The sequence below is a fragment of the Hevea brasiliensis genome, chromosome 17 (assembly GCF_030052815.1).
Source record: "Hevea brasiliensis isolate MT/VB/25A 57/8 chromosome 17, ASM3005281v1, whole genome shotgun sequence".
In the NCBI taxonomy this organism is placed as follows: Eukaryota; Viridiplantae; Streptophyta; class Magnoliopsida; order Malpighiales; family Euphorbiaceae; genus Hevea; species Hevea brasiliensis.
The window spans coordinates 594,715-603,486 of NC_079509.1; the positions used below are offsets into that span (position 1 = coordinate 594,715).

General features: G+C 28.0%; 1 pseudogene; it reads right to left on the reverse strand.

Moving 5' to 3' along the window:
• Positions 1-463: 463 nt before the first annotated feature.
• On the reverse strand, positions 464-6,434 carry LOC110665974 (terpene synthase 10-like; annotated as a pseudogene).
• Positions 6,435-8,772: the final 2,338 nt, after the last annotated feature.

Below are 8,772 nucleotides of genomic sequence, written 5' to 3' on the forward strand. Positions count from 1 at the left end.
AATATGTATAGTCTTCCATTGATCAAATCTAGCAACCAGCTGATGCAAAAAAACCCCTTGCAATAACAAAATAGTAGAAGAAACCACCAAAAACTGAATTCGAAAAAATTAAACCAGCAAGAAATAGAAGGAGAAATTATTAGGTGCACCCAGTGCACATGCAATATCTCTCACAATCATGTAGGATCCACTCTCTATATTATAGGAATGACCCACTTTTCTGTAAGAGAGGAAATACTATTTTTAAGTGCTCCCGGTGCATCTAATAATTAGCCAAACAGAAGACATTAAAACAGCAAGAGGGAGTACAAAAAAGCTATAAAATAACTCGAACACAAAATACAAGATACTTTTTTACATAACATATCAATTCCTTATAAGCAGCATTACTAGCTAAGTGATGGAGGAAAATTATAGAAATATTAGGATAATGTTGAGAATGAAATGAATTGCATTAAACTATCTAGTCTTTGCTAGCAAGAGAAACGGGTTCAACAAGTAAAGATATCACACGATTCTTAGTCTGCAGATTCTGAGCACCAAATCCATCTTCATGTTGGTAAATACACTGAGACATCCTCGCTAGGTTCATTGCCATTCTTATGAAAGTTTGCGAGAAGACTGCAGTATTTCCAATTTGATATTCATTTATCTTCTTCCATGCTTCACTAATCAAATAATGTATATGTTCACGAGCTGCTGCTTCTGAAGCTCCACTTTCATGCATATAACATTCAATTGATTTAGGATTATCACCTCTCTTTTGTTCATGCTGCAGAATGGGGGACAAAAAACCAAAACCAAAGAGATCACAGAGATTAGCATACTGAAGAGATCCAACTTCAAGGGGAAACAATCAAGAAATTAGTTTATAATTGTATACCTTTGATGTTCCTAAATCATCTGGAAGTCTTCCAATCAGGGACGACCATTTAACTATATTAGGATAATCTAATATGCATTCTGAAGCCTCCTTCGTAATGTGATTTGGGACAGCAAAATATGCATGGACTAATAGCAGTGGTACAGCTATGGAAACCCATGCAAATATTCTTGTAGACTTGGTGTATACCCACTGTGATACCATTTAGCCTCCAGTAAGTACGATTTACATAAATCTGCCCACTGAAAATTCAACATGATATATATTACTCCCAGTTAAGAAAACTCTTATAATTAAGCATTAATCTGTAGAAATGGAAGCATTAATCACCGCTTTCTTCAGGTAAGGAGTGATGTGAAGCTCTTCCTCCTTAAGACTATCAAATGCAATTTCATTAATGGAGTTGTACAAAGTAAGAAAACATATTTTCATGTAGTCCGGAAGTTTATCCATTTCATTGATGTCCCATCTGAAAAAATTACAAATAATTAATGTTTAAATTAAATTACAAACTAGTTATTAGAAAAAAGAGTACTGCTAAATAGCTCAATTTGAGCTAGCTCAAATGGTACTAATGTATATAGTTTTACTATTATACCCTTAAAAGATAGAGAGAAAATAGCTTAAAAATAACTTCAAAGCTTGGAGTTGGTGAGGTTGCTTATTTAATGGCTCATGCAAAGGAAAGTGTGCATGCAATAAGCTATTATTGCTTGCAGCCATGCACACCATTCAAGAACTGATGATTCGAGAAGTGTGTCTATTGCATTAATGCATGCACATATGAGCTACTACATGCAGCAGTGATGAGCTAGCATAATGAATTAGTTTGCAGAGAAGAATTAGATATAAATATAAAAATAAATATTACTTGAAATGATATATAATTTTGACAAATAAAATTTATATTTTTGAAAAAAAATAATATATATACACATTAGTGCTTGTATAATATATATATTTCATGCAATAAAATTTTAAATGAGGGTAAGTAGCCCGATTGGTATAGAAGTACGCATTTCAGCGTGGTTCAGGGTTTGAGCCCTCCTTATGTCAAATGTCATTTTTTTTCTATTTATAAGCGCACCTAACACAATACATTCTTTATATATGTATATATATATTTTCGTTAATTTAAAAAGTGGATGAAGGCTAATAGTCTGATTGGCACATGCTCCCAAGCATAAGATAGAGGTTTTAGGGTTCGATCCCTCCATTTGTCCCTTTTTTTTTTCTTTTGTGATTCTTTATAATTATTTTCATTCCAAAATATAATATTAAATTATGATGATTGTAAGTATTTTTAAATCCTAATTAACATTTTCTTTAAAATTATAATATAACAAATTTTTAGATTTAAAATTATAAGATATATATAAATCATTTATTTATATATACCTAGTTTTACAGTATTAACACCACTTCACTACTATTAGAATAATCACCTATACAACGATCAATCGTTAAATCAACATCACTACTACAATCACCACGTACAATATTACCACGATTATTATCACTAAATTATTGTTTTTAATTTAAATATAGAGGGAGCTAGTTAAAGATATTTAGAGAATGATAGAAATAAAAAGAGCTATAGACAGAGATATTAAGATTATCATATATATAAAGATAAATAGAGGGAGAGAGATATATAGAAATGTATAAATCAATATGTGTTGATTTTGAAATAACTCTTGTGTGTGTGTGTGTGTATACAAAAATTTATCGGATGAGAGCTAATAGTTCGATTGGCACATGCTCCCAAGCATAAGGTAGAGGGTTTAGGATTCGATCCCTTCATTTGTCCCCTTTTTTTTTTTTCTCTTTTGTGATTCTTTATAATTCTTTTCATTAAAAAATATAATATTAAACTATAATAATTGGAAGTATTTTTAAACCCTAATTAACACTTTTCCTTAAAATTATAATATAACAAATATTTAAAATTAAAATTATAAGATATATATATATAAATCATTTACTTATATACACCTAGTTTTATAGTATTAACAACACTTCACTACTATTAGAATAGTCACATATACAACTATCAATAGTTAAATCAGCACCACCGCTATAATCACCACGTGTATAATATTACCACCATTATCATCATTAAATCATTGCTTTTAATTTAAATATAGAGGGAGATAGTCAAAGATATTTAGAGAATGATAGAAATAAAATGAGTTATAGATAGATATATTAAGATTATCATATATATAAAAATAAATAGAGGGAGAGAGATAAAGATGTGGAGAGAGATATATAGAAATGCATAAATCAATAAATCAACACATATTGATTTATGCATTTCTATATATTTCTCTCCACATCTTTATCTCTCTCTTCCTCTATTTATCTTTATATATATGATATATAGAAATGCATAAATCAATATATGTGTTGATTTTGAAATCAACACAGATATTGATTTATGCATTTTTATATATCTCTCTCTCCCTCTATTTATCTTTATATATATATGATAATTTTAATATCTCTATCTATAATTCATTTTATTTCTATCATTCTCTAAATATCTTTGAATATCTCCCTCTATATTTAAATTAAAAACAATGATTTAATGATAATAATGGTGGTAATATTGTATACGTGGTGATTATAGCGGTGGTGCTGATTTAACTATTGATCGTTGTATAGGTGATTATTCTAATAGTAATGAAGTGATGTTAATACTATAAAACTAGATGTATATAAGTAAATGATTTATATATATCTTATAATTTTAAATCTAAACATTTGTATATTATAATTTTAAGGAAAAGTGTTAATTAGGGTTTAAAAATACTTCCAATTATTACAGTTTAATATTATATTTTTTAATGAAAAGAATTATAAAGAATCATAAATAAAAAAAAAGGGCAAAGGAAAGATTCGAACCCTTAACCCTCTACCTTATGCTTGGGAGCATGTGTAATCGGGCTATTAGTCCTCATCCACTTTTCAAATCAACGAAAATATATATATACATATATAAAGAACGTATTGTGTTAGGTGTGCTTATAAATGAAAAAAAATAATATCTAATATAGAGATGGCTCAAACCTTGAACCACGCTGAGATGCATGCTTCTATGCCAATCAGGCTACTTGCCCTCATCCAACATTTTATTGCATGAAATATATATATTATACAAGCTCTAATGTGTGTGTTTGTATATATATATAATATTTTTTTCGAAAATATAAATTTTATTTGTTAAAAGTGTATATCATGTCAAGTAATATTTATTTTTACATTTATATCTATCTATATTCATATAATTTGTAAGTAAATGATTTAAATAACGATAATAGTGGTGATTGTAAACCGTGGTGATTTGAGTGTTTATGGAGTATATATGATTTAAAATATATATAGTGAAATTTATATTATATTTTAATATTTTATATACTGAAAAAATATAAATATAACTAGTTTGACCTCACCCTACCTACACTAATCAACCACCGCCATCATTATCACTCTAACACCACTATCAAATTTCAAACCAATTTTAATATGATACTTACTTTAATGTCAATATTTATTGTTATAATATTTAATTTCATTTTTGAAATGCTATTTACTTCATTTCAATTAATATATATCAAATTTATATCATATTTCAAGTTAAAAAAAATAAATATAACTTATATATAACTTATCATTAAAAATCAATATATCTTATCTTGTAACAAATATATTATATGTAATAACTTATAGTATACAATATCTCTAAATTTGTATATTTCCCATAGCATTAATTTTTAGAGTTCCAAAAACTGCTAGCATCTTAATTTGACATTGGAAAATGTTGTTTGGTGAGTAGATATTAAATGAAGAGATTTTATAGTCAAGTGGCTTATAAATGAGTTAAATGGCTCACAAGTCACCATAAATGACTCATCTATTAAAAGGGTAAAATGATAATGAATTTCAATTTAATTATTAATATGCCATTTTGAGCTTGCTCAACTTGAGCTGTGTAGTATTTTTGTAGAAAAAAAAGAATATTAATTATTACAGATACAGAACTCGTAACAGCCTCTGTAAATAGCTCCACCTCATCTAAGGTACTATAAACATCATAAAAATCATCGATTACAGTAACAAGTGCACCAACTTGCGATAGATTTCTCCTGAAATATCCATATTGAGGCTCGAAAACTCCCCCAACAGTCCATAGGAAGACCTCCATCGGCCTGGCCCTCACAAAAGCCAACTTTTCACCAAGACCTGTCCCCTTCCACCAACTTTTTGATTATGTGCCCCAGTTAGCCCACAGGGAGTAATATATTAATTAAAGCAAAAAAAAAAAAAATTTCAGAAAATATTGAAACATGGATATGAATTTCTCACCTGGAAGCATGTTTCAAATCTTGCTGGTGAACGGCTTGGACCATGTTGAAGTCTAATTTTGCATGTTCAAGAAGAATAGGCTTCATATCTGGGCTATTCTCATAAACATCGATGAACCATCTGGCGTCTAGCCTTTGCATCCTCCAATGCAAAGGGAGCTCCAGGGCATGCCTCGCCATATTCAAATGATAATTTTTAGCATCATCACCGCTGGTACTAGAATTGTTCTCCTTTTTCAGATACGCTTTGAGATTCTTGGATGAAAATTTTTGTGCCTCCTCTAAGATAGCCTCACCTGCGCCAATATTAAGTTTTAGTTAACCGCTATGAGAGCCATTTTCCGGACCATAAAATTTCGAGTTTAAGCCTTATATTAGGTCAAAAAAAAAAAAAAATGAAAGTCTCACCTGGTAAGGAAAGGTATGAAGCTTCATACAAATATACAAGTCCCTTCAAATCGTGGCAAAGGGATGCCTTGAAATTTCCTTCCAAATCCATGAAACTACAGAAAACCTCTGCAAGCATACAAGAGAAATGAACATCAATAATTTTTTGCTTGTTTATCGTCGTTAATTAGGTTAGTAATAACAGATAAATCACCTTGAGGTACATTGTAGCCATGCTTTCTTAGAAGTCTGAATTCAAGAGCGGTAGCAAACAAGTGGGGGTCCTGTTTCAACCTTTGTTTATTAATAATATCATTGTATATGCTTCTCAGTTTTGTTTCTATTTGATCCTCAAAATGGTAAGCCACTCCAAGTCTTTGCAGAGCATCAATTATCTCAAGCTGATCCAAAGGATTTGTTGCACTTTCAAGCATCATCTTTACTTCTTCTTTCAACTTGTTAACTCTTGTGGTGTACGGCTCTCCCTACAAAAACATTCGTTAACAGATCAATCAAGTTAGCTGATATATATAATAGCAAACAAATTTAATTGAAAACAAGATGAAATCGTACCGCATTTTCATTTTTCAATGACGCAACAAAATCATGGCTCCATTTAGAAGGTGTGTAGTTGGCAGATCTCCTGACAGTGATGTTATCAGGAATTTTGGTGGCAATCGTGTGTTGAGCATGTACACAGCTTGGAAGGCATTTGGTGCTTGATAATGGGAGGGAAGTGCTAGTTTTAAGTGGAAGATGGTGCATAAAGGAAAAGATGCCAATTGAGTGAAGGCCATAGAGGAATTTTGCAGTTTAATTTCGCGTTTAGTTGGGGACTTTTTCGCAACTAATGCTTGCAGACGCTTCCACCTCTTATATAGAAATAAGTTATTGGCAGATTTAATTAATTTATTCATATTTTCTTTCCTAGAGCAAATATCATATCGTTGAAATAAAGGAAATCTCCAATGCATGAGATTTGTAATAAAAAAGCACCCATTTCACGGATCTGTAATTTTTTTTTTATATATTAAATGATTTACCATTAAAAGCATCTCATTTTTCGAATAATGAAGCAATATATGATGGTCAAAGTCGGCATGCGCTTGCCAGAATAGAATCAATTATTTTTTGAATTATCAGCTAATTAAATATTATGTCAAACAAATTTCATAAGATTATGTACTCATTCCTTAATTCGAGATGTAAACTTTTTTTTATTTTTAAGTGTCTGCTGCACTATTTAATGTTGTGGGAAGCGATGCATGTGACGGGCAGTGGTTGTGACATGTGATTGTGACAGGCAGTAACACCTGGGTGAGGATTTGCATGGTGGAGTAGTTTAATTAATTATGTTTAAGATAATTAAATAAAAAGTCAATCAGATATTTAACATGTAAATTAGGAACGCAATTCACGTGCTTATCCGCAGTTCCAATCACCGACAAAGAGTTGCAATTCCAACATTGGCACCCGATAGATAGCCGGATTAATTAATTATCTCGACATTTATCCACACATATTTTTTATTTAAATTTAATTTATTATAAATTTAAAATATAATTTACATATTTATATACTATATAAAAGTGAAAAGAGGAAGAGAAAATATTGAAAATGCTAATAACATCTTTTATTTTTTATATTATTTAAAATTATATAATTTTTATTATTTAAATTAATTTAAAAATTATTATAAATTTAAAATTTTTAATCAATTTATTTTAACTTTTATTTAATTTAAATAATATTTGAGAAAGAAATTCATATTTCCTTCAAAAAAATTCGTATGAAAGCTTTTTTAATAAAAGAAATAAGTTATATATATATATATATATATATATATATATATATATATATATATATATATATATATATATATATATATATATATATATATATTATAAATTTTAGACAAATAGATCTGTATGATAAATAAATGTGAAAAGAAGAGAGAATATTATTCATATTAATTTAATATTATTACAATAAAAGATTGAATTTAATTAACTATACAAAAAATATATAATTATAAAATTACAAATTAATTAGTAAAATTATGAAAATTAAAAAAATGTATTTTTTGGCACAATTTTCGTTTCTTTTAGAGTTACATTCTTAACCATCATATAATAATTCTATTTTAACTATAGTTCTATAACAATTTTTATGTGTTTTAGTCAATTGTTCCGAGGACCCCAAGAATTTAATATCATATTATATTTTGTAATATCATCTACTTTGTAATATGGAGATCAAGAATTTATAATCCGATACTATTTTTTAAAATATAATCTATTTTTATATATTAAATTAAATTCATCATTTTTATATGATATATCATAACTGAAAAATTCATAAAAATAATTTAAATAAATTAAAGTAAAATAAAAATAGAAAAATTATTAGTTCTATAATTCTTATTGTATTAGGATAAAATCTAGGAATGAATATAGTAATATTTAAACGGGACTTATAAATTCAAGTTTGGTTAGAACTAACTTTTTTATATATAATATATAGTAACTTTGCTTTATAATGCATATGAGAATACTGGCGAATTTGTGTTTCAAAGGCTGCAACAGTCTGATCCTAATTGAGGACTTAAAGGTTAATGTTTTGTTCAAGCACATAAAGAAAATGTTGTTGGATGACATGATTTTGTGGGTTGAGGTAGATGATACATGATTCCATCGTTAGAAGCTGATATTGTTAAAAGGCTGTGGGCAAGCAATCTGTCACCTTGGATACATATCAAAAAAATTTATTGATATACCAAGCTATGTAGAGAAAAAAATATAAAAGAAATCAACAAATCATGTAAAATTGAATGTGACAATATTATATTATCTTATATTGTTATTTATATTTTATCAATTGTTCTCTCAAAATTTTGTAACAATTTATAATATTATCACACACGAGAAAATTAATAAAAATTATATATAAAAAATTTAACTCGCATGTACATACAATAAGTTTAATTATGATATTATATCCTTAAATTTTTATAATAACTACAATATTAAAAATGTTTAATAATATATAATTATTAATAGAAGTTTTTTCTACTATAATTTGTACTGGATATGTAATTCTAAATTAAACAAAATTCTATTATAAATAAATTTTATA